The sequence below is a fragment of the Rhinoderma darwinii genome, unplaced genomic scaffold, assembly GCF_050947455.1.
Source record: "Rhinoderma darwinii isolate aRhiDar2 unplaced genomic scaffold, aRhiDar2.hap1 Scaffold_707, whole genome shotgun sequence".
NCBI lineage: Eukaryota > Metazoa > Chordata > Amphibia > Anura > Rhinodermatidae > Rhinoderma > Rhinoderma darwinii.
Window position 1 is genome coordinate 82,006 of NW_027464268.1, and position 21,760 is coordinate 103,765.

General features: G+C 47.8%; 15 non-coding genes across 15 annotated transcripts; all 15 read right to left on the reverse strand.

Annotated features, from left to right (window-relative positions):
• Window positions 1-87: 87 nt before the first annotated feature.
• Window positions 88-278, reverse strand: LOC142729180 (U2 spliceosomal RNA). Its single transcript, XR_012878065.1, has one exon. It is a non-coding gene; the product is annotated as a U2 spliceosomal RNA (small nuclear RNA).
• Window positions 279-1,562: 1,284 nt separating this feature from the next.
• Window positions 1,563-1,753, reverse strand: LOC142729054 (U2 spliceosomal RNA). Its single transcript, XR_012877952.1, has one exon. It is a non-coding gene; the product is annotated as a U2 spliceosomal RNA (small nuclear RNA).
• Window positions 1,754-3,037: 1,284 nt separating this feature from the next.
• On the reverse strand, window positions 3,038-3,228 carry LOC142729055 (U2 spliceosomal RNA). Its single transcript, XR_012877953.1, has one exon. It is a non-coding gene; the product is annotated as a U2 spliceosomal RNA (small nuclear RNA).
• A 1,288-nt stretch (window positions 3,229-4,516) lies between these two features.
• Window positions 4,517-4,707, reverse strand: LOC142729057 (U2 spliceosomal RNA). Its single transcript, XR_012877954.1, has one exon. It is a non-coding gene; the product is annotated as a U2 spliceosomal RNA (small nuclear RNA).
• Window positions 4,708-5,991: 1,284 nt separating this feature from the next.
• LOC142729058 (U2 spliceosomal RNA) lies at window positions 5,992-6,182 on the reverse strand. The gene has a single exon (XR_012877955.1). It is a non-coding gene; the product is annotated as a U2 spliceosomal RNA (small nuclear RNA).
• Window positions 6,183-7,466: 1,284 nt separating this feature from the next.
• LOC142729059 (U2 spliceosomal RNA) lies at window positions 7,467-7,657 on the reverse strand. Its single transcript, XR_012877956.1, has one exon. It is a non-coding gene; the product is annotated as a U2 spliceosomal RNA (small nuclear RNA).
• A 1,285-nt stretch (window positions 7,658-8,942) lies between these two features.
• LOC142729061 (U2 spliceosomal RNA) lies at window positions 8,943-9,133 on the reverse strand. Its single transcript, XR_012877958.1, has one exon. It is a non-coding gene; the product is annotated as a U2 spliceosomal RNA (small nuclear RNA).
• Window positions 9,134-10,417: 1,284 nt separating this feature from the next.
• Window positions 10,418-10,608, reverse strand: LOC142729062 (U2 spliceosomal RNA). Its single transcript, XR_012877959.1, has one exon. It is a non-coding gene; the product is annotated as a U2 spliceosomal RNA (small nuclear RNA).
• A 1,316-nt stretch (window positions 10,609-11,924) lies between these two features.
• On the reverse strand, window positions 11,925-12,115 carry LOC142729063 (U2 spliceosomal RNA). Its single transcript, XR_012877960.1, has one exon. It is a non-coding gene; the product is annotated as a U2 spliceosomal RNA (small nuclear RNA).
• Window positions 12,116-13,415: 1,300 nt separating this feature from the next.
• On the reverse strand, window positions 13,416-13,606 carry LOC142729064 (U2 spliceosomal RNA). The gene has a single exon (XR_012877961.1). It is a non-coding gene; the product is annotated as a U2 spliceosomal RNA (small nuclear RNA).
• Window positions 13,607-14,887: 1,281 nt separating this feature from the next.
• LOC142729065 (U2 spliceosomal RNA) lies at window positions 14,888-15,078 on the reverse strand. Its single transcript, XR_012877962.1, has one exon. It is a non-coding gene; the product is annotated as a U2 spliceosomal RNA (small nuclear RNA).
• Window positions 15,079-16,370: 1,292 nt separating this feature from the next.
• On the reverse strand, window positions 16,371-16,561 carry LOC142729066 (U2 spliceosomal RNA). The gene has a single exon (XR_012877963.1). It is a non-coding gene; the product is annotated as a U2 spliceosomal RNA (small nuclear RNA).
• A 1,281-nt stretch (window positions 16,562-17,842) lies between these two features.
• LOC142729068 (U2 spliceosomal RNA) lies at window positions 17,843-18,033 on the reverse strand. The gene has a single exon (XR_012877964.1). It is a non-coding gene; the product is annotated as a U2 spliceosomal RNA (small nuclear RNA).
• A 1,288-nt stretch (window positions 18,034-19,321) lies between these two features.
• LOC142729069 (U2 spliceosomal RNA) lies at window positions 19,322-19,512 on the reverse strand. The gene has a single exon (XR_012877965.1). It is a non-coding gene; the product is annotated as a U2 spliceosomal RNA (small nuclear RNA).
• A 1,296-nt stretch (window positions 19,513-20,808) lies between these two features.
• LOC142729070 (U2 spliceosomal RNA) lies at window positions 20,809-20,999 on the reverse strand. Its single transcript, XR_012877966.1, has one exon. It is a non-coding gene; the product is annotated as a U2 spliceosomal RNA (small nuclear RNA).
• Between the last annotated feature and the right edge of the window lie 761 nt (window positions 21,000-21,760).

Genomic DNA, 21,760 nt, shown 5'->3' on the forward strand with positions numbered 1-21,760 from the left:
TTAAAAGGGGAGATCCCTTCAGAAAGACAGAAACAATAGCAAAGACAAAAAACACTTTTGGAATCTGCTTTTAGTCAACACATAAGGAAAGGGTGCACCGGTCCTGGAAATACTGCAATACCAGGTCAATGCGTGGAGTGGACAGAGCAAGCTCTATTTCCATCTCCCTGTTCTAAAAATCCATTTAATATATGGTCCCCAGATAGGGGACGTATCAGATATTAAACTGATAAGAACAGATACTACACTTGATCTTAGCCAAAAGGCCGAGAAGCGATAACCCGAACGGGCCGCGCGTTGCCCGAGCCTGCCCGATACTGCTGTTCAGCCCTTGCAGCGATTCAGCCTACTTCTAGGCAATTCCATGGGGCCCTGCAGGCTCACACACTCACAGCTACACGGGAGGTGAATAAAGGCCGGAGAGGAAGCCAGACAGGATTTGCTTCTTTTGCTTGCACCACAATGCAGTGCTGAAAGATGAGGAATCTACATAAAAACGCCTTCCTGGCAACGCCCAAATGCCCTGCTGCCATGCAGATAAACACTGGCAGCGGCAGCAAGTGCATGCCCACAGCCACCCCTTGTTCCTTCACACCTTGTATCAGCTGTAATCCAGTCCAGTCCAGTGCTGCCTGCTGAGCAGCACTGACCAACACTGCCTGGGCCCAGGCTTTTATCTCTGAGGCCCCATTATGATGTCAGAAAGCTGGCTCTGGAATCCTGAGGGCTCCACTATGACACGTGCAAAGTTCCGTCTGAACTTTATATAAGACGGTGAGGCTCAGTCAGTCACTCAGTGTTGCCTGAGAGGGCAACACTGCAACAGCCGGCCGCCAGGCTGTCTTTTTTTTGCACAGCTAGTTGCCTCCAGGAGGCCACAAGAGGGAGACAAGGGATTGCAAAATGGAAAATAGGTATCCACCAACTTTACAGACAACTTCTCCTTGCTCCTACAACCTCCATCCTTGCACAGTTTGTTATTCTTCTAGGTAACATAGTAACAAATCCAAATTGCTGCTCTCTTTGTAGGCAAGCAAGGCTTTGTTGCAACTGCAATTCTTACTTCTTCTTGAAATGTAGGGACGACAGTACATTCCATCACATCCATCTAGTGTACACAGGTAGGTCCATTGTGGCGGGCAGGCGAGCGGGCGGGCTGCTTTATTGGCTGTTTGCTGTTCCCCTACTCCACTCCACTATTTGACTGTTGTGCTGCATCAATCAATCAATCAATCAATCAATCAATCAATCAATCAATCAATCAGTGGCTGGCTCAGGTGCAGCTCTTTAACTTACCTAAAAGGGAGGGCGGAGAGAAGACAAGGAAGGTGAATGAGGTGTTCCAATGTGAAATGCCGGAAACACAGAAACACAGACGACACACAACAAGAGGTGGCAATCTATTCATTAATTGCATTTAATCAATGAGCTCATTATCACTCATGCATTGTCCAACAGGTGTTGAAATAATGGGATTAAAAGGGGAGATCCCTTCAGAAAGACAGAAACAATAGCAAAGACAAAAAACACTTTTGGAATCTGCTTTTAGTCAACACATAAGGAAAGGGTGCACCGGTCCTGGAAATACTGCAATACCAGGTCAATGCGTGGAGTGGACAGAGCAAGCTCTATTTCCATCTCCCTGTTCTAAAAATCCATTTAATATATGGTCCCCAGATAGGGGACGTATCAGATATTAAACTGATAAGAACAGATACTACACTTGATCTTAGCCAAAAGGCCGAGAAGCGATAACCCGAACGGGCCGCGCGTTGCCCGAGCCTGCCCGATACTGCTGTTCAGCCCTTGCAGCGATTCAGCCTACTTCTAGGCAATTCCATGGGGCCCTGCAGGCTCACACACTCACAGCTACACGGGAGGTGAATAAAGGCCGGAGAGGAAGCCAGACAGGATTTGCTTCTTTTGCTTGCACCACAATGCAGTGCTGAAAGAGGAGGAATCTACATAAAAACGCCTTCCTGGCAACGCCCAAATGCCCTGCTGCCATGCAGATAAACACTGGCAGCGGCAGCAAGTGCATGCCCACAGCCACCCCTTGTTCCTTCACACCTTGTATCAGCTGTAATCCAGTCCAGTCCAGTGCTGCCTGCTGAGCAGCACTGACCAACACTGCCTGGGCCCAGGCTTTTATCTCTGAGGCCCCATTATGATGTCAGAAAGCTGGCTCTGGAATCCTGAGGGCTCCACTATGACACGTGCAAAGTTCCGTCTGAACTTTATATAAGACGGTGAGGCTCAGTCAGTCACTCAGTGTTGCCTGAGAGGGCAACACTGCAACAGCCGGCCGCCAGGCTGTCTTTTTTTTGCACAGCTAGTTGCCTCCAGGAGGCCACAAGAGGGAGACAAGGGACTGCAAAATGGAAAATAGGCATCCACCAACTTTACAGACAACTTCTCCTTGCTCCTACAACCTCCATCCTTGCACAGTTTGTTATTCTTCTAGGTAACATAGTAACAAATCCAAATTGCTGCTCTCTTTGTAGGCAAGCAAGGCTTTGTTGCAACTGCAATTCTTACTTCTTCTTGAAATGTAGGGACGACAGTACATTCCATCACATCCATCTAGTGTACACAGGTAGGTCCATTGTGGCGGGCAGGCGAGCGGGCGGGCTGCTTTATTGGCTGTTTGCTGTTCCCCTACTCCACTCCACTATTTGACTGTTGTGCTGCATCAATCAATCAATCAATCAATCAATCAATCAATCAATCAATCAATCAGTGGCTGGCTCAGGTGCAGCTCTTTAACTTACCTAAAAGGGAGGGCGGAGAGAAGACAAGGAAGGTGAATGAGGTGTTCCAATGTGAAATGCCGGAAACACAGAAACACAGACGACACACAACAAGAGGTGGCAATCTATTCATTAATTGCATTTAATCAATGAGCTCATTATCACTCATGCATTGTCCAACAGGTGTTGAAATAATGGGATTAAAAGGGGAGATCCCTTCAGAAAGACAGAAACAATAGCAAAGACAAAAAACACTTTTGGAATCTGCTTTTAGTCAACACATAAGGAAAGGGTGCACCGGTCCTGGAAATACTGCAATACCAGGTCAATGCGTGGAGTGGACAGAGCAAGCTCTATTTCCATCTCCCTGTTCTAAAAATCCATTTAATATATGGTCCCCAGATAGGGGACGTATCAGATATTAAACTGATAAGAACAGATACTACACTTGATCTTAGCCAAAAGGCCGAGAAGCGATAACCCGAACGGGCCGCGCGTTGCCCGAGCCTGCCCGATACTGCTGTTCAGCCCTTGCAGCGATTCAGCCTACTTCTAGGCAATTCCATGGGGCCCTGCAGGCTCACACACTCACAGCTACACGGGAGGTGAATAAAGGCCGGAGAGGAAGCCAGACAGGATTTGCTTCTTTTGCTTGCACCACAATGCAGTGCTGAAAGAGGAGGAATCTACATAAAAACGCCTTCCTGGCAACGCCCAAATGCCCTGCTGCCATGCAGATAAACACTGGCAGCGGCAGCAAGTGCATGCCCACAGCCACCCCTTGTTCCTTCACACCTTGTATCAGCTGTAATCCAGTCCAGTCCAGTGCTGCCTGCTGAGCAGCACTGACCAACACTGCCTGGGCCCAGGCTTTTATCTCTGAGGCCCCATTATGATGTCAGAAAGCTGGCTCTGGAATCCTGAGGGCTCCACTATGACACGTGCAAAGTTCCGTCTGAACTTTATATAAGACGGTGAGGCTCAGTCAGTCACTCAGTGTTGCCTGAGAGGGCAACACTGCAACAGCCGGCCGCCAGGCTGTCTTTTTTTTGCACAGCTAGTTGCCTCCAGGAGGCCACAAGAGGGAGACAAGGGACTGCAAAATGGAAAATAGGCATCCACCAACTTTACAGACAACTTCTCCTTGCTCCTACAACCTCCATCCTTGCACAGTTTGTTATTCTTCTAGGTAACATAGTAACAAATCCAAATTGCTGCTCTCTTTGTAGGCAAGCAAGGCTTTGTTGCAACTGCAATTCTTACTTCTTCTTGAAATGTAGGGACGACAGTACATTCCATCACATCCATCTAGTGTACACAGGTAGGTCCATTGTGGCGGGCAGGCGAGCGGGCGGGCTGCTTTATTGGCTGTTTGCTGTTCCCCTACTCCACTCCACTATTTGACTGTTGTGCTGCATCAATCAATCAATCAATCAATCAATCAATCAATCAATCAATCAATCAATCAGTGGCTGGCTCAGGTGCAGCTCTTTAACTTACCTAAAAGGGAGGGCGGAGAGAAGACAAGGAAGGTGAATGAGGTGTTCCAATGTGAAATGCCGGAAACACAGAAACACAGACGACACACAACAAGAGGTGGCAATCTATTCATTAATTGCATTTAATCAATGAGCTCATTATCACTCATGCATTGTCCAACAGGTGTTGAAATAATGGGATTAAAAGGGGAGATCCCTTCAGAAAGACAGAAACAATAGCAAAGACAAAAAACACTTTTGGAATCTGCTTTTAGTCAACACATAAGGAAAGGGTGCACCGGTCCTGGAAATACTGCAATACCAGGTCAATGCGTGGAGTGGACAGAGCAAGCTCTATTTCCATCTCCCTGTTCTAAAAATCCATTTAATATATGGTCCCCAGATAGGGGACGTATCAGATATTAAACTGATAAGAACAGATACTACACTTGATCTTAGCCAAAAGGCCGAGAAGCGATAACCCGAATGGGCCGCGCGTTGCCCGAGCCTGCCCGATACTGCTGTTCAGCCCTTGCAGCGATTCAGCCTACTTCTAGGCAATTCCATGGGGCCCTGCAGGCTCACACACTCACAGCTACACGGGAGGTGAATAAAGGCCGGAGAGGAAGCCAGACAGGATTTGCTTCTTTTGCTTGCACCACAATGCAGTGCTGAAAGAGGAGGAATCTACATAAAAACGCCTTCCTGGCAACGCCCAAATGCCCTGCTGCCATGCAGATAAACACTGGCAGCGGCAGCAAGTGCATGCCCACAGCCACCCCTTGTTCCTTCACACCTTGTATCAGCTGTAATCCAGTCCAGTCCAGTGCTGCCTGCTGAGCAGCACTGACCAACACTGCCTGGGCCCAGGCTTTTATCTCTGAGGCCCCATTATGATGTCAGAAAGCTGGCTCTGGAATCCTGAGGGCTCCACTATGACACGTGCAAAGTTCCGTCTGAACTTTATATAAGACGGTGAGGCTCAGTCAGTCACTCAGTGTTGCCTGAGAGGGCAACACTGCAACAGCCGGCCGCCAGGCTGTCTTTTTTTTGCACAGCTAGTTGCCTCCAGGAGGCCACAAGAGGGAGACAAGGGACTGCAAAATGGAAAATAGGCATCCACCAACTTTACAGACAACTTCTCCTTGCTCCTACAACCTCCATCCTTGCACAGTTTGTTATTCTTCTAGGTAACATAGTAACAAATCCAAATTGCTGCTCTCTTTGTAGGCAAGCAAGGCTTTGTTGCAACTGCAATTCTTACTTCTTCTTGAAATGTAGGGACGACAGTACATTCCATCACATCCATCTAGTGTACACAGGTAGGTCCATTGTGGCGGGCAGGCGAGCGGGCGGGCTGCTTTATTGGCTGTTTGCTGTTCCCCTACTCCACTCCACTATTTGACTGTTGTGCTGCATCAATCAATCAATCAATCAATCAATCAATCAATCAATCAATCAATCAGTGGCTGGCTCAGGTGCAGCTCTTTAACTTACCTAAAAGGGAGGGCGGAGAGAAGACAAGGAAGGTGAATGAGGTGTTCCAATGTGAAATGCCGGAAACACAGAAACACAGACGACACACAACAAGAGGTGGCAATCTATTCATTAATTGCATTTAATCAATGAGCTCATTATCACTCATGCATTGTCCAACAGGTGTTGAAATAATGGGATTAAAAGGGGAGATCCCTTCAGAAAGACAGAAACAATAGCAAAGACAAAAAACACTTTTGGAATCTGCTTTTAGTCAACACATAAGGAAAGGGTGCACCGGTCCTGGAAATACTGCAATACCAGGTCAATGCGTGGAGTGGACAGAGCAAGCTCTATTTCCATCTCCCTGTTCTAAAAATCCATTTAATATATGGTCCCCAGATAGGGGACGTATCAGATATTAAACTGATAAGAACAGATACTACACTTGATCTTAGCCAAAAGGCCGAGAAGCGATAACCCGAATGGGCCGCGCGTTGCCCGAGCCTGCCCGATACTGCTGTTCAGCCCTTGCAGCGATTCAGCCTACTTCTAGGCAATTCCATGGGGCCCTGCAGGCTCACACACTCACAGCTACACGGGAGGTGAATAAAGGCCGGAGAGGAAGCCAGACAGGATTTGCTTCTTTTGCTTGCACCACAATGCAGTGCTGAAAGAGGAGGAATCTACATAAAAACGCCTTCCTGGCAACGCCCAAATGCCCTGCTGCCATGCAGATAAACACTGGCAGCGGCAGCAAGTGCATGCCCACAGCCACCCCTTGTTCCTTCACACCTTGTATCAGCTGTAATCCAGTCCAGTCCAGTGCTGCCTGCTGAGCAGCACTGACCAACACTGCCTGGGCCCAGGCTTTTATCTCTGAGGCCCCATTATGATGTCAGAAAGCTGGCTCTGGAATCCTGAGGGCTCCACTATGACACGTGCAAAGTTCCGTCTGAACTTTATATAAGACGGTGAGGCTCAGTCAGTCACTCAGTGTTGCCTGAGAGGGCAACACTGCAACAGCCGGCCGCCAGGCTGTCTTTTTTTTGCACAGCTAGTTGCCTCCAGGAGGCCACAAGAGGGAGACAAGGGACTGCAAAATGGAAAATAGGCATCCACCAACTTTACAGACAACTTCTCCTTGCTCCTACAACCTCCATCCTTGCACAGTTTGTTATTCTTCTAGGTAACATAGTAACAAATCCAAATTGCTGCTCTCTTTGTAGGCAAGCAAGGCTTTGTTGCAACTGCAATTCTTACTTCTTCTTGAAATGTAGGGACGACAGTACATTCCATCACATCCATCTAGTGTACACAGGTAGGTCCATTGTGGCGGGCAGGCGAGCGGGCGGGCTGCTTTATTGGCTGTTTGCTGTTCCCCTACTCCACTCCACTATTTGACTGTTGTGCTGCATCAATCAATCAATCAATCAATCAATCAATCAATCAATCAATCAATCAGTGGCTGGCTCAGGTGCAGCTCTTTAACTTACCTAAAAGGGAGGGCGGAGAGAAGACAAGGAAGGTGAATGAGGTGTTCCAATGTGAAATGCCGGAAACACAGAAACACAGACGACACACAACAAGAGGTGGCAATCTATTCATTAATTGCATTTAATCAATGAGCTCATTATCACTCATGCATTGTCCAACAGGTGTTGAAATAATGGGATTAAAAGGGGAGATCCCTTCAGAAAGACAGAAACAATAGCAAAGACAAAAAACACTTTTGGAATCTGCTTTTAGTCAACACATAAGGAAAGGGTGCACCGGTCCTGGAAATACTGCAATACCAGGTCAATGCGTGGAGTGGACAGAGCAAGCTCTATTTCCATCTCCCTGTTCTAAAAATCCATTTAATATATGGTCCCCAGATAGGGGACGTATCAGATATTAAACTGATAAGAACAGATACTACACTTGATCTTAGCCAAAAGGCCGAGAAGCGATAACCCGAACGGGCCGCGCGTTGCCCGAGCCTGCCCGATACTGCTGTTCAGCCCTTGCAGCGATTCAGCCTACTTCTAGGCAATTCCATGGGGCCCTGCAGGCTCACACACTCACAGCTACACGGGAGGTGAATAAAGGCCGGAGAGGAAGCTAGACAGGATTTGCTTCTTTTGCTTGCACCACAATGCAGTGCTGAAAGAGGAGGAATCTACATAAAAACGCCTTCCTGGCAACGCCCAAATGCCCTGCTGCCATGCAGATAAACACTGGCAGCGGCAGCAAGTGCATGCCCACAGCCACCCCTTGTTCCTTCACACCTTGTATCAGCTGTAATCCAGTCCAGTCCAGTGCTGCCTGCTGAGCAGCACTGACCAACACTGCCTGGGCCCAGGCTTTTATCTCTGAGGCCCCATTATGATGTCAGAAAGCTGGCTCTGGAATCCTGAGGGCTCCACTATGACACGTGCAAAGTTCCGTCTGAACTTTATATAAGACGGTGAGGCTCAGTCAGTCACTCAGTGTTGCCTGAGAGGGCAACACTGCAACAGCCGGCCGCCAGGCTGTCTTTTTTTTGCACAGCTAGTTGCCTCCAGGAGGCCACAAGAGGGAGACAAGGGACTGCAAAATGGAAAATAGGCATCCACCAACTTTACAGACAACTTCTCCTTGCTCCTACAACCTCCATCCTTGCACAGTTTGTTATTCTTCTAGGTAACATAGTAACAAATCCAAATTGCTGCTCTCTTTGTAGGCAAGCAAGGCTTTGTTGCAACTGCAATTCTTACTTCTTCTTGAAATGTAGGGACGACAGTACATTCCATCACATCCATCTAGTGTACACAGGTAGGTCCATTGTGGCGGGCAGGCGAGCGGGCGGGCTGCTTTATTGGCTGTTTGCTGTTCCCCTACTCCACTCCACTATTTGACTGTTGTGCTGCATCAATCAATCAATCAATCAATCAATCAATCAATCAATCAATCAATCAGTGGCTGGCTCAGGTGCAGCTCTTTAACTTACCTAAAAGGGAGGGCGGAGAGAAGACAAGGAAGGTGAATGAGGTGTTCCAATGTGAAATGCCGGAAACACAGAAACACAGACGACACACAACAAGAGGTGGCAATCTATTCATTAATTGCATTTAATCAATGAGCTCATTATCACTCATGCATTGTCCAACAGGTGTTGAAATAATGGGATTAAAAGGGGAGATCCCTTCAGAAAGACAGAAACAATAGCAAAGACAAAAAAACACTTTTGGAATCTGCTTTTAGTCAACACATAAGGAAAGGGTGCACCGGTCCTGGAAATACTGCAATACCAGGTCAATGCGTGGAGTGGACAGAGCAAGCTCTATTTCCATCTCCCTGTTCTAAAAATCCATTTAATATATGGTCCCCAGATAGGGGACGTATCAGATATTAAACTGATAAGAACAGATACTACACTTGATCTTAGCCAAAAGGCCGAGAAGCGATAACCCGAACGGGCCGCGCGTTGCCCGAGCCTGCCCGATACTGCTGTTCAGCCCTTGCAGCGATTCAGCCTACTTCTAGGCAATCCCATGGGGCCCTGCAGGCTCACACACTCACAGCTACACGGGAGGTGAATAAAGGCCGGAGAGGAAGCCAGACAGGATTTGCTTCTTTTGCTTGCACCACAATGCAGTGCTGAAAGAGGAGGAATCTACATAAAAACGCCTTCCTGGCAACGCCCAAATGCCCTGCTGCCATGCAGATAAACACTGGCAGCGGCAGCAAGTGCATGCCCACAGCCACCCCTTGTTCCTTCACACCTTGTATCAGCTGTAATCCAGTCCAGTCCAGTGCTGCCTGCTGAGCAGCACTGACCAACACTGCCTGGGCCCAGGCTTTTATCTCTGAGGCCCCATTATGATGTCAGAAAGCTGGCTCTGGAATCCTGAGGGCTCCACTATGACACGTGCAAAGTTCCGTCTGAACTTTATATAAGACGGTGAGGCTCAGTCAGTCACTCAGTGTTGCCTGAGAGGGCAACACTGCAACAGCCGGCCGCCAGGCTGTCTTTTTTTTGCACAGCTAGTTGCCTCCAGGAGGCCACAAGAGGGAGACAAGGGATTGCAAAATGGAAAATAGGTATCCACCAACTTTACAGACAACTTCTCCTTGCTCCTACAACCTCCATCCTTGCACAGTTTGTTATTCTTCTAGGTAACATAGTAACAAATCCAAATTGCTGCTCTCTTTGTAGGCAAGCAAGGCTTTGTTGCAACTGCAATTCTTACTTCTTCTTGAAATGTAGGGACGACAGTACATTCCATCACATCCATCTAGTGTACACAGGTAGGTCCATTGTGGCGGGCAGGCGAGCGGGCGGGCTGCTTTATTGGCTGTTTGCTGTTCCCCTACTCCACTCCACTATTTGACTGTTGTGCTGCATCAATCAATCAATCAATCAATCAATCAATCAATCAATCAATCAATCAGTGGCTGGCTCAGGTGCAGCTCTTTAACTTACCTAAAAGGGAGGGCGGAGAGAAGACAAGGAAGGTGAATGAGGTGTTCCAATGTGAAATGCCGGAAACACAGAAACACAGACGACACACAACAAGAGGTGGCAATCTATTCATTAATTGCATTTAATCAATGAGCTCATTATCACTCATGCATTGTCCAACAGGTGTTGAAATAATGGGATTAAAAGGGGAGATCCCTTCAGAAAGACAGAAACAATAGCAAAGACAAAAAACACTTTTGGAATCTGCTTTTAGTCAACACATAATGAAAGGGTGCACCGGTCCTGGAAATACTGCAATACCAGGTCAATGCGTGGAGTGGACAGAGCAAGCTCTATTTCCATCTCCCTGTTCTAAAAATCCATTTAATATATGGTCCCCAGATAGGGGACGTATCAGATATTAAACTGATAAGAACAGATACTACACTTGATCTTAGCCAAAAGGCCGAGAAGCGATAACCCGAACGGGCCGCGCGTTGCCCGAGCCTGCCCGATACTGCTGTTCAGCCCTTACAGCGATTCAGCCTACTTCTAGGCAATTCCATGGGGCCCTGCAGGCTCACACACTCACAGCTACACGGGAGGTGAATAAAGGCCGGAGAGGAAGCCAGACAGGATTTGCTTCTTTTGCTTGCACCACAATGCAGTGCTGAAAGAGGAGGAATCTACATAAAAACGCCTTCCTGGCAACGCCCAAATGCCCTGCTGCCATGCAGATAAACACTGGCAGCGGCAGCAAGTGCATGCCCACAGCCACCCCTTGTTCCTTCACACCTTGTATCAGCTGTAATCCAGTCCAGTCCAGTGCTGCCTGCTGAGCAGCACTGACCAACACTGCCTGGGCCCAGGCTTTTATCTCTGAGGCCCCATTATGATGTCAGAAAGCTGGCTCTGGAATCCTGAGGGCTCCACTATGACACGTGCAAAGTTCCGTCTGAACTTTATATAAGACGGTGAGGCTCAGTCAGTCACTCAGTGTTGCCTGAGAGGGCAACACTGCAACAGCCGGCCGCCAGGCTGTCTTTTTTTTGCACAGCTAGTTGCCTCCAGGAGGCCACAAGAGGGAGACAAGGGACTGCAAAATGGAAAATAGGCATCCACCAACTTTACAGACAACTTCTCCTTGCTCCTACAACCTCCATCCTTGCACAGTTTGTTATTCTTCTAGGTAACATAGTAACAAATCCAAATTGCTGCTCTCTTTGTAGGCAAGCAAGGCTTTGTTGCAACTGCAATTCTTACTTCTTCTTGAAATGTAGGGACGACAGTACATTCCATCACATCCATCTAGTGTACACAGGTAGGTCCATTGTGGCGGGCAGGCGAGCGGGCGGGCTGCTTTATTGGCTGTTTGCTGTTCCCCTACTCCACTCCACTATTTGACTGTTGTGCTGCATCAATCAATCAATCAATCAATCAATCAATCAATCAATCAATCAATCAATCAATCAATCAATCAATCAATCAATCAATCAGTGGCTGGCTCAGGTGCAGCTCTTTAACTTACCTAAAAGGGAGGGCGGAGAGAAGACAAGGAAGGTGAATGAGGTGTTCCAATGTGAAATGCCGGAAACACAGAAACACAGACGACACACAACAAGAGGTGGCAATCTATTCATTAATTGCATTTAATCAATGAGCTCATTATCACTCATGCATTGTCCAACAGGTGTTGAAATAATGGGATTAAAAGGGGAGATCCCTTCAGAAAGACAGAAACAATAGCAAAGACAAAAAACACTTTTGGAATCTGCTTTTAGTCAACACATAAGGAAAGGGTGCACCGGTCCTGGAAATACTGCAATACCAGGTCAATGCGTGGAGTGGACAGAGCAAGCTCTATTTCCATCTCCCTGTTCTAAAAATCCATTTAATATATGGTCCCCAGATAGGGGACGTATCAGATATTAAACTGATAAGAACAGATACTACACTTGATCTTAGCCAAAAGGCCGAGAAGCGATAACCCGAACGGGCCGCGCGTTGCCCGAGCCTGCCCGATACTGCTGTTCAGCCCTTGCAGCGATTCAGCCTACTTCTAGGCAATTCCATGGGGCCCTGCAGGCTCACACACTCACAGCTACACGGGAGGTGAATAAAGGCCGGAGAGGAAGCCAGACAGGATTTGCTTCTTTTGCTTGCACCACAATGCAGTGCTGAAAGAGGAGGAATCTACATAAAAACGCCTTCCTGGCAACGCCCAAATGCCCTGCTGCCATGCAGATAAACACTGGCAGCGGCAGCAAGTGCATGCCCACAGCCACCCCTTGTTCCTTCACACCTTGTATCAGCTGTAATCCAGTCCAGTCCAGTGCTGCCTGCTGAGCAGCACTGACCAACACTGCCTGGGCCCAGGCTTTTATCTCTGAGGCCCCATTATGATGTCAGAAAGCTGGCTCTGGAATCCTGAGGGCTCCACTATGACACGTGCAAAGTTCCGTCTGAACTTTATATAAGACGGTGAGGCTCAGTCAGTCACTCAGTGTTGCCTGAGAGGGCAACACTGCAACAGCCGGCCGCCAGGCTGTCTTTTTTTTGCACAGCTAGTTGCCTCCAGGAGGCCACAAGAGGGAGACAAGGGACTGCAAAATGGAAAATAGGCATCCACCAACTTTACAGACAACTTCTCCTTGCTCCTACAACCTCCATCCTTGCACAGTTTGTTATTCTTCTAGGTAACATAGTAACAAATCCAAATTGCTGCTCTCTTTGTAGGCAAGCAAGGCTTTGTTGCAACTGCAATTCTTACTTCTTCTTGAAATGTAGGGACGACAGTACATTCCATCACATCCATCTAGTGTACACAGGTAGGTCCATTGTGGCGGGCAGGCGAGCGGGCGGGCTGCTTTATTGGCTGTTTGCTGTTCCCCTACTCCACTCCACTATTTGACTGTTGTGCTGCATCAATCAATCAATCAATCAATCAATCAATCAATCAATCAATCAATCAATCAATCAATCAATCAGTGGCTGGCTCAGGTGCAGCTCTTTAACTTACCTAAAAGGGAGGGCGGAGAGAAGACAAGGAAGGTGAATGAGGTGTTCCAATGTGAAATGCCGGAAACACAGAAACACAGACGACACACAACAAGAGGTGGCAATCTATTCATTAATTGCATTTAATCAATGAGCTCATTATCACTCATGCATTGTCCAACAGGTGTTGAAATAATGGGATTAAAAGGGGAGATCCCTTCAGAAAGACAGAAACAATAGCAAAGACAAAAAACACTTTTGGAATCTGCTTTTAGTCAACACATAAGGAAAGGGTGCACCGGTCCTGGAAATACTGCAATACCAGGTCAATGCGTGGAGTGGACAGAGCAAGCTCTATTTCCATCTCCCTGTTCTAAAAATCCATTTAATATATGGTCCCCAGATAGGGGACGTATCAGATATTAAACTGATAAGAACAGATACTACACTTGATCTTAGCCAAAAGGCCGAGAAGCGATAACCCGAACGGGCCGCGCGTTGCCCGAGCCTGCCCGATACTGCTGTTCAGCCCTTGCAGCGATTCAGCCTACTTCTAGGCAATTCCATGGGGCCCTGCAGGCTCACACACTCACAGCTACACGGGAGGTGAATAAAGGCCGGAGAGGAAGCCAGACAGGATTTGCTTCTTTTGCTTGCACCACAATGCAGTGCTGAAAGAGGAGGAATCTACATAAAAACGCCTTCCTGGCAACGCCCAAATGCCCTGCTGCCATGCAGATAAACACTGGCAGCGGCAGCAAGTGCATGCCCACAGCCACCCCTTGTTCCTTCACACCTTGTATCAGCTGTAATCCAGTCCAGTCCAGTGCTGCCTGCTGAGCAGCACTGACCAACACTGCCTGGGCCCAGGCTTTTATCTCTGAGGCCCCATTATGATGTCAGAAAGCTGGCTCTGGAATCCTGAGGGCTCCACTATGACACGTGCAAAGTTCCGTCTGAACTTTATATAAGACGGTGAGGCTCAGTCAGTCACTCAGTGTTGCCTGAGAGGGCAACACTGCAACAGCCGGCCGCCAGGCTGTCTTTTTTTTGCACAGCTAGTTGCCTCCAGGAGGCCACAAGAGGGAGACAAGGGACTGCAAAATGGAAAATAGGCATCCACCAACTTTACAGACAACTTCTCCTTGCTCCTACAACCTCCATCCTTGCACAGTTTGTTATTCTTCTAGGTAACATAGTAACAAATCCAAATTGCTGCTCTCTTTGTAGGCAAGCAAGGCTTTGTTGCAACTGCAATTCTTACTTCTTCTTGAAATGTAGGGACGACAGTACATTCCATCACATCCATCTAGTGTACACAGGTAGGTCCATTGTGGCGGGCAGGCGAGCGGGCAGGCTGCTTTATTGGCTGTTTGCTGTTCCCCTACTCCACTCCACTATTTGACTGTTGTGCTGCATCAATCAATCAATCAATCAATCAATCAATCAATCAATCAATCAAGTGGCTGGCTCAGGTGCAGCTCTTTAACTTACCTAAAAGGGAGGGCGGAGAGAAGACAAGGAAGGTGAATGAGGTGTTCCAATGTGAAATGCCGGAAACACAGAAACACAGACGACACACAACAAGAGGTGGCAATCTATTCATTAATTGCATTTAATCAATGAGCTCATTATCACTCATGCATTGTCCAACAGGTGTTGAAATAATGGGATTAAAAGGGGAGATCCCTTCAGAAAGACAGAAACAATAGCAAAGACAAAAAACACTTTTGGAATCTGCTTTTAGTCAACACATAAGGAAAGGGTGCACCGGTCCTGGAAATACTGCAATACCAGGTCAATGCGTGGAGTGGACAGAGCAAGCTCTATTTCCATCTCCCTGTTCTAAAAATCCATTTAATATATGGTCCCCAGATAGGGGACGTATCAGATATTAAACTGATAAGAACAGATACTACACTTGATCTTAGCCAAAAGGCCGAGAAGCGATAACCCGAACGGGCCGCGCGTTGCCCGAGCCTGCCCGATACTGCTGTTCAGCCCTTGCAGCGATTCAGCCTACTTCTAGGCAATTCCATGGGGCCCTGCAGGCTCACACACTCACAGCTACACGGGAGGTGAATAAAGGCCGGAGAGGAAGCCAGACAGGATTTGCTTCTTTTGCTTGCACCACAATGCAGTGCTGAAAGAGGAGGAATCTACATAAAAACGCCTTCCTGGCAACGCCCAAATGCCCTGCTGCCATGCAGATAAACACTGGCAGCGGCAGCAAGTGCATGCCCACAGCCACCCCTTGTTCCTTCACACCTTGTATCAGCTGTAATCCAGTCCAGTCCAGTGCTGCCTGCTGAGCAGCACTGACCAACACTGCCTGGGCCCAGGCTTTTATCTCTGAGGCCCCATTATGATGTCAGAAAGCTGGCTCTGGAATCCTGAGGGCTCCACTATGACACGTGCAAAGTTCCGTCTGAACTTTATATAAGACGGTGAGGCTCAGTCAGTCACTCAGTGTTGCCTGAGAGGGCAACACTGCAACAGCCGGCCGCCAGGCTGTCTTTTTTTTGCACAGCTAGTTGCCTCCAGGAGGCCACAAGAGGGAGACAAGGGACTGCAAAATGGAAAATAGGCATCCACCAACTTTACAGACAACTTCTCCTTGCTCCTACAACCTCCATCCTTGCACAGTTTGTTATTCTTCTAGGTAACATAGTAACAAATCCAAATTGCTGCTCTCTTTGTAGGCAAGCAAGGCTTTGTTGCAACTGCAATTCTTACTTCTTCTTGAAATGTAGGGACGACAGTACATTCCATCACATCCATCTAGTGTACACAGGTAGGTCCATTGTGGCGGGCAGGCGAGCGGGCGGGCTGCTTTATTGGCTGTTTGCTGTTCCCCTACTCCACTCCACTATTTGACTGTTGTGCTGCATCAATCAATCAATCAATCAATCAATCAATCAATCAATCAATCAATCAATCAATCAGTGGCTGGCTCAGGTGCAGCTCTTTAACTTACCTAAAAGGGAGGGCGGAGAGAAGACAAGGAAGGTGAATGAGGTGTTCCAATGTGAAATGCCGGAAACACAGAAACACAGACGACACACAACAAGAGGTGGCAATCTATTCATTAATTGCATTTAATCAATGAGCTCATTATCACTCATGCATTGTCCAACAGGTGTTGAAATAATGGGATTAAAAGGGGAGATCCCTTCAGAAAGACAGAAACAATAGCAAAGACAAAAAACACTTTTGGAATCTGCTTTTAGTCAACACATAAGGAAAGGGTGCACCGGTCCTGGAAATACTGCAATACCAGGTCAATGCGTGGAGTGGACAGAGCAAGCTCTATTTCCATCTCCCTGTTCTAAAAATCCATTTAATATATGGTCCCCAGATAGGGGACGTATCAGATATTAAACTGATAAGAACAGATACTACACTTGATCTTAGCCAAAAGGCCGAGAAGCGATAACCCGAACGGGCCGCGCGTTGCCCGAGCCTGCCCGATACTGCTGTTCAGCCCTTGCAGCGATTCAGCCTACTTCTAGGCAATTCCATGGGGCCCTGCAGGCTCACACACTCACAGCTACACGGGAGGTGAATAAAGGCCGGAGAGGAAGCCAGACAGGATTTGCTTCTTTTGCTTGCACCACAATGCAGTGCTGAAAGAGGAGGAATCTACATAAAAACGCCTTCCTGGCAACGCCCAAATGCCCTGCTGCCATGCAGATAAACACTGGCAGCGGCAGCAAGTGCATGCCCACAGCCACCCCTTGTTCCTTCACACCTTGTATCAGCTGTAATCCAGTCCAGTCCAGTGCTGCCTGCTGAGCAGCACTGACCAACACTGCCTGGGCCCAGGCTTTTATCTCTGAGGCCCCATTATGATGTCAGAAAGCTGGCTCTGGAATCCTGAGGGCTCCACTATGACACGTGCAAAGTTCCGTCTGAACTTTATATAAGACGGTGAGGCTCAGTCAGTCACTCAGTGTTGCCTGAGAGGGCAACACTGCAACAGCCGGCCGCCAGGCTGTCTTTTTTTTGCACAGCTAGTTGCCTCCAGGAGGCCACAAGAGGGAGACAAGGGACTGCAAAATGGAAAATAGGCATCCACCAACTTTACAGACAACTTCTCCTTGCTCCTACAACCTCCATCCTTGCACAGTTTGTTATTCTTCTAGGTAACATAGTAACAAATCCAAATTGCTGCTCTCTTTGTAGGCAAGCAAGGCTTTGTTGCAACTGCAATTCTTACTTCTTCTTGAAATGTAGGGACGACAGTACATTCCATCACATCCATCTAGTGTACACAGGTAGGTCCATTGTGGCGGGCAGGCGAGCGGGCGGGCTGCTTTATTGGCTGTTTGCTGTTCCCCTACTCCACTCCACTATTTGACTGTTGTGCTGCAATCAATCAATCAATCAATCAATCAATCAATCAATCAATCAATCAGTGGCTGGCTCAGGTGCAGCTCTTTAACTTACCTAAAAGGGAGGGCGGAGAGAAGACAAGGAAGGTGAATGAGGTGTTCCAATGTGAAATGCCGGAAACACAGAAACACAGACGACACACAACAAGAGGTGGCAATCTATTCATTAATTGCATTTAATCAATGAGCTCATTATCACTCATGCATTGTCCAACAGGTGTTGAAATAATGGGATTAAAAGGGGAGATCCCTTCAGAAAGACAGAAACAATAGCAAAGACAAAAAACACTTTTGGAATCTGCTTTTAGTCAACACATAAGGAAAGGGTGCACCGGTCCTGGAAATACTGCAATACCAGGTCAATGCGTGGAGTGGACAGAGCAAGCTCTATTTCCATCTCCCTGTTCTAAAAATCCATTTAATATATGGTCCCCAGATAGGGGACGTATCAGATATTAAACTGATAAGAACAGATACTACACTTGATCTTAGCCAAAAGGCCGAGAAGCGATAACCCGAACGGGCCGCGCGTTGCCCGAGCCTGCCCGATACTGCTGTTCAGCCCTTGCAGCGATTCAGCCTACTTCTAGGCAATTCCATGGGGCCCTGCAGGCTCACACACTCACAGCTACACGGGAGGTGAATAAAGGCCGGAGAGGAAGCCAGACAGGATTTGCTTCTTTTGCTTGCACCACAATGCAGTGCTGAAAGAGGAGGAATCTACATAAAAACGCCTTCCTGGCAACGCCCAAATGCCCTGCTGCCATGCAGATAAACACTGGCAGCGGCAGCAAGTGCATGCCCACAGCCACCCCTTGTTCCTTCACACCTTGTATCAGCTGTAATCCAGTCCAGTCCAGTGCTGCCTGCTGAGCAGCACTGACCAACACTGCCTGGGCCCAGGCTTTTATCTCTGAGGCCCCATTATGATGTCAGAAAGCTGGCTCTGGAATCCTGAGGGCTCCACTATGACACGTGCAAAGTTCCGTCTGAACTTTATATAAGACGGTGAGGCTCAGTCAGTCACTCAGTGTTGCCTGAGAGGGCAACACTGCAACAGCCGGCCGCCAGGCTGTCTTTTTTTTGCACAGCTAGTTGCCTCCAGGAGGCCACAAGAGGGAGACAAGGGACTGCAAAATGGAAAATAGGCATCCACCAACTTTACAGACAACTTCTCCTTGCTCCTACAACCTCCATCCTTGCACAGTTTGTTATTCTTCTAGGTAACATAGTAACAAATCCAAATTGCTGCTCTCTTTGTAGGCAAGCAAGGCTTTGTTGCAACTGCAATTCTTACTTCTTCTTGAAATGTAGGGACGACAGTACATTCCATCACATCCATCTAGTGTACACAGGTAGGTCCATTGTGGCGGGCAGGCGAGCGGGCGGGCTGCTTTATTGGCTGTTTGCTGTTCCCCTACTCCACTCCACTATTTGACTGTTGTGCTGCATCAATCAATCAATCAATCAATCAATCAATCAATCAATCAATCAATCAATCAGTGGCTGGCTCAGGTGCAGCTCTTTAACTTACCTAAAAGGGAGGGCGGAGAGAAGACAAGGAAGGTGAATGAGGTGTTCCAATGTGAAATGCCGGAAACACAGAAACACAGACGACACACAACAAGAGGTGGCAATCTATTCATTAATTGCATTTAATCAATGAGCTCATTATCACTCATGCATTGTCCAACAGGTGTTGAAATAATGGGATTAAAAGGGGAGATCCCTTCAGAAAGACAGAAACAATAGCAAAGACAAAAAACACTTTTGGAATCTGCTTTTAGTCAACACATAAGGAAAGGGTGCACCGGTCCTGGAAATACTGCAATACCAGGTCAATGCGTGGAGTGGACAGAGCAAGCTCTATTTCCATCTCCCTGTTCTAAAAATCCATTTAATATATGGTCCCCAGATAGGGGACGTATCAGATATTAAACTGATAAGAACAGATACTACACTTGATCTTAGCCAAAAGGCCGAGAAGCGATAACCCGAACGGGCCGCGCGTTGCCCGAGCCTGCCCGATACTGCTGTTCAGCCCTTGCAGCGATTCAGCCTACTTCTAGGCAATTCCATGGGGCCCTGCAGGCTCACACACTCACAGCTACACGGGAGGTGAATAAAGGCCGGAGAGGAAGCCAGACAGGATTTGCTTCTTTTGCTTGCACCACAATGCAGTGCTGAAAGAGGAGGAATCTACATAAAAACGCCTTCCTGGCAACGCCCAAATGCCCTGCTGCCATGCAGATAAACACTGGCAGCGGCAGCAAGTGCATGCCCACAGCCACCCCTTGTTCCTTCACACCTTGTATCAGCTGTAATCCAGTCCAGTCCAGTGCTGCCTGCTGAGCAGCACTGACCAACACTGCCTGGGCCCAGGCTTTTATCTCTGAGGCCCCATTATGATGTCAGAAAGCTGGCTCTGGAATCCTGAGGGCTCCACTATGACACGTGCAAAGTTCCGTCTGAACTTTATATAAGACGGTGAGGCTCAGTCAGTCACTCAGTGTTGCCTGAGAGGGCAACACTGCAACAGCCGGCCGCCAGGCTGTCTTTTTTTTGCACAGCTAGTTGCCTCCAGGAGGCCACAAGAGGGAGACAAGGGACTGCAAAATGGAAAATAGGCATCCACCAACTTTACAGACAACTTCTCCTTGCTCCTACAACCTCCATCCTTGCACAGTTTGTTATTCTTCTAGGTAACATAGTAACAAATCCAAATTGCTGCTCTCTTTGTAGGCAAGCAAGGCTTTGTTGCAACTGCAATTCTTACTTCTTCTTGAAATGTAGGGACGACAGTACATTCCATCACATCCATCTAGTGTACACAGGTAGGTCCATTGTGGCGGGCAGGCGAGCGGGCAGGCTGCTTTATTGGCTGTTTGCTGTTCCCCTACTCCACTCCACTATTTGACTGTTGTGCTGCATCAATCAATCAATCAATCAATCAATCAATCAATCAATCAATCAATCAATCAATCAATCAGTGGCTGGCTCAGGTGCAGCTCTTTAACTTACCTAAAAGGGAGGGCGGAGAGAAGACAAGGAAGGTGAATGAGGTGTTCCAATGTGAAATGCCGGAAACACAGAAACACAGACGACACACAACAAGAGGTGGCAATCTATTCATTAATTGCATTTAATCAATGAGCTCATTATCACTCATGCATTGTCCAACAGGTGTTGAAATAATGGGATTAAAAGGGGAGATCCCTTCAGAAAGACAGAAACAATAGCAAAGACAAAAAACACTTTTGGAATCTGCTTTTAGTCAACACATAAGGAAAGGGTGCACCGGTCCTGGAAATACTGCAATACCAGGTCAATGCGTGGAGTGGACAGAGCAAGCTCTATTTCCATCTCCCTGTTCTAAAAATCCATTTAATATATGGTCCCCAGATAGGGGACGTATCAGATATTAAACTGATAAGAACAGATACTACACTTGATCTTAGCCAAAAGGCCGAGAAGCGATAACCCGAACGGGCCGCGCGTTGCCCGAGCCTGCCCGATACTGCTGTTCAGCCCTTGCAGCGATTCAGCCTACTTCTAGGCAATTCCATGGGGCCCTGCAGGCTCACACACTCACAGCTACACGGGAGGTGAATAAAGGCCGGAGAGGAAGCCAGACAGGATTTGCTTCTTTTGCTTGCACCACAATGCAGTGCTGAAAGAGGAGGAATCAACGCCTTCCTGGCAACGCCCAAATGCCCTGCTGCCATGCAGATAAACACTGGCAGCGGCAGCAAGTGCATGCCCACAGCCACCCCTTGTTCCTTCACACCTTGTATCAGCTGTAATCCAGTCCAGTCCAGTGCTGCCTGCTGAGCAGCACTGACCAACACTGCCTGGGCCCAGGCTTTTATCTCTGAGGCCCCATTATGATGTCAGAAAGCTGGCTCTGGAATCCTGAGGGCTCCACTATGACACGTGCAAAGTTCCGTCTGAACTTTATATAAGACGGTGAGGCTCAGTCAGTCACTCAGTGTTGCCTGAGAGGGCAACACTGCAACAGCCGGCCGCCAGGCTGTCTTTTTTTTGCACAGCTAGTTGCCTCCAGGAGGCCACAAGAGGGAGACAAGGGACTGCAAAATGGAAAATAGGCATCCACCAACTTTACAGACAACTTCTCCTTGCTCCTACAACCTCCATCCTTGCACAGTTTGTTATTCTTCTAGGTAACATAGTAACAAATCCAAATTGCTGCTCTCTTTGTAGGCAAGCAAGGCTTTGTTG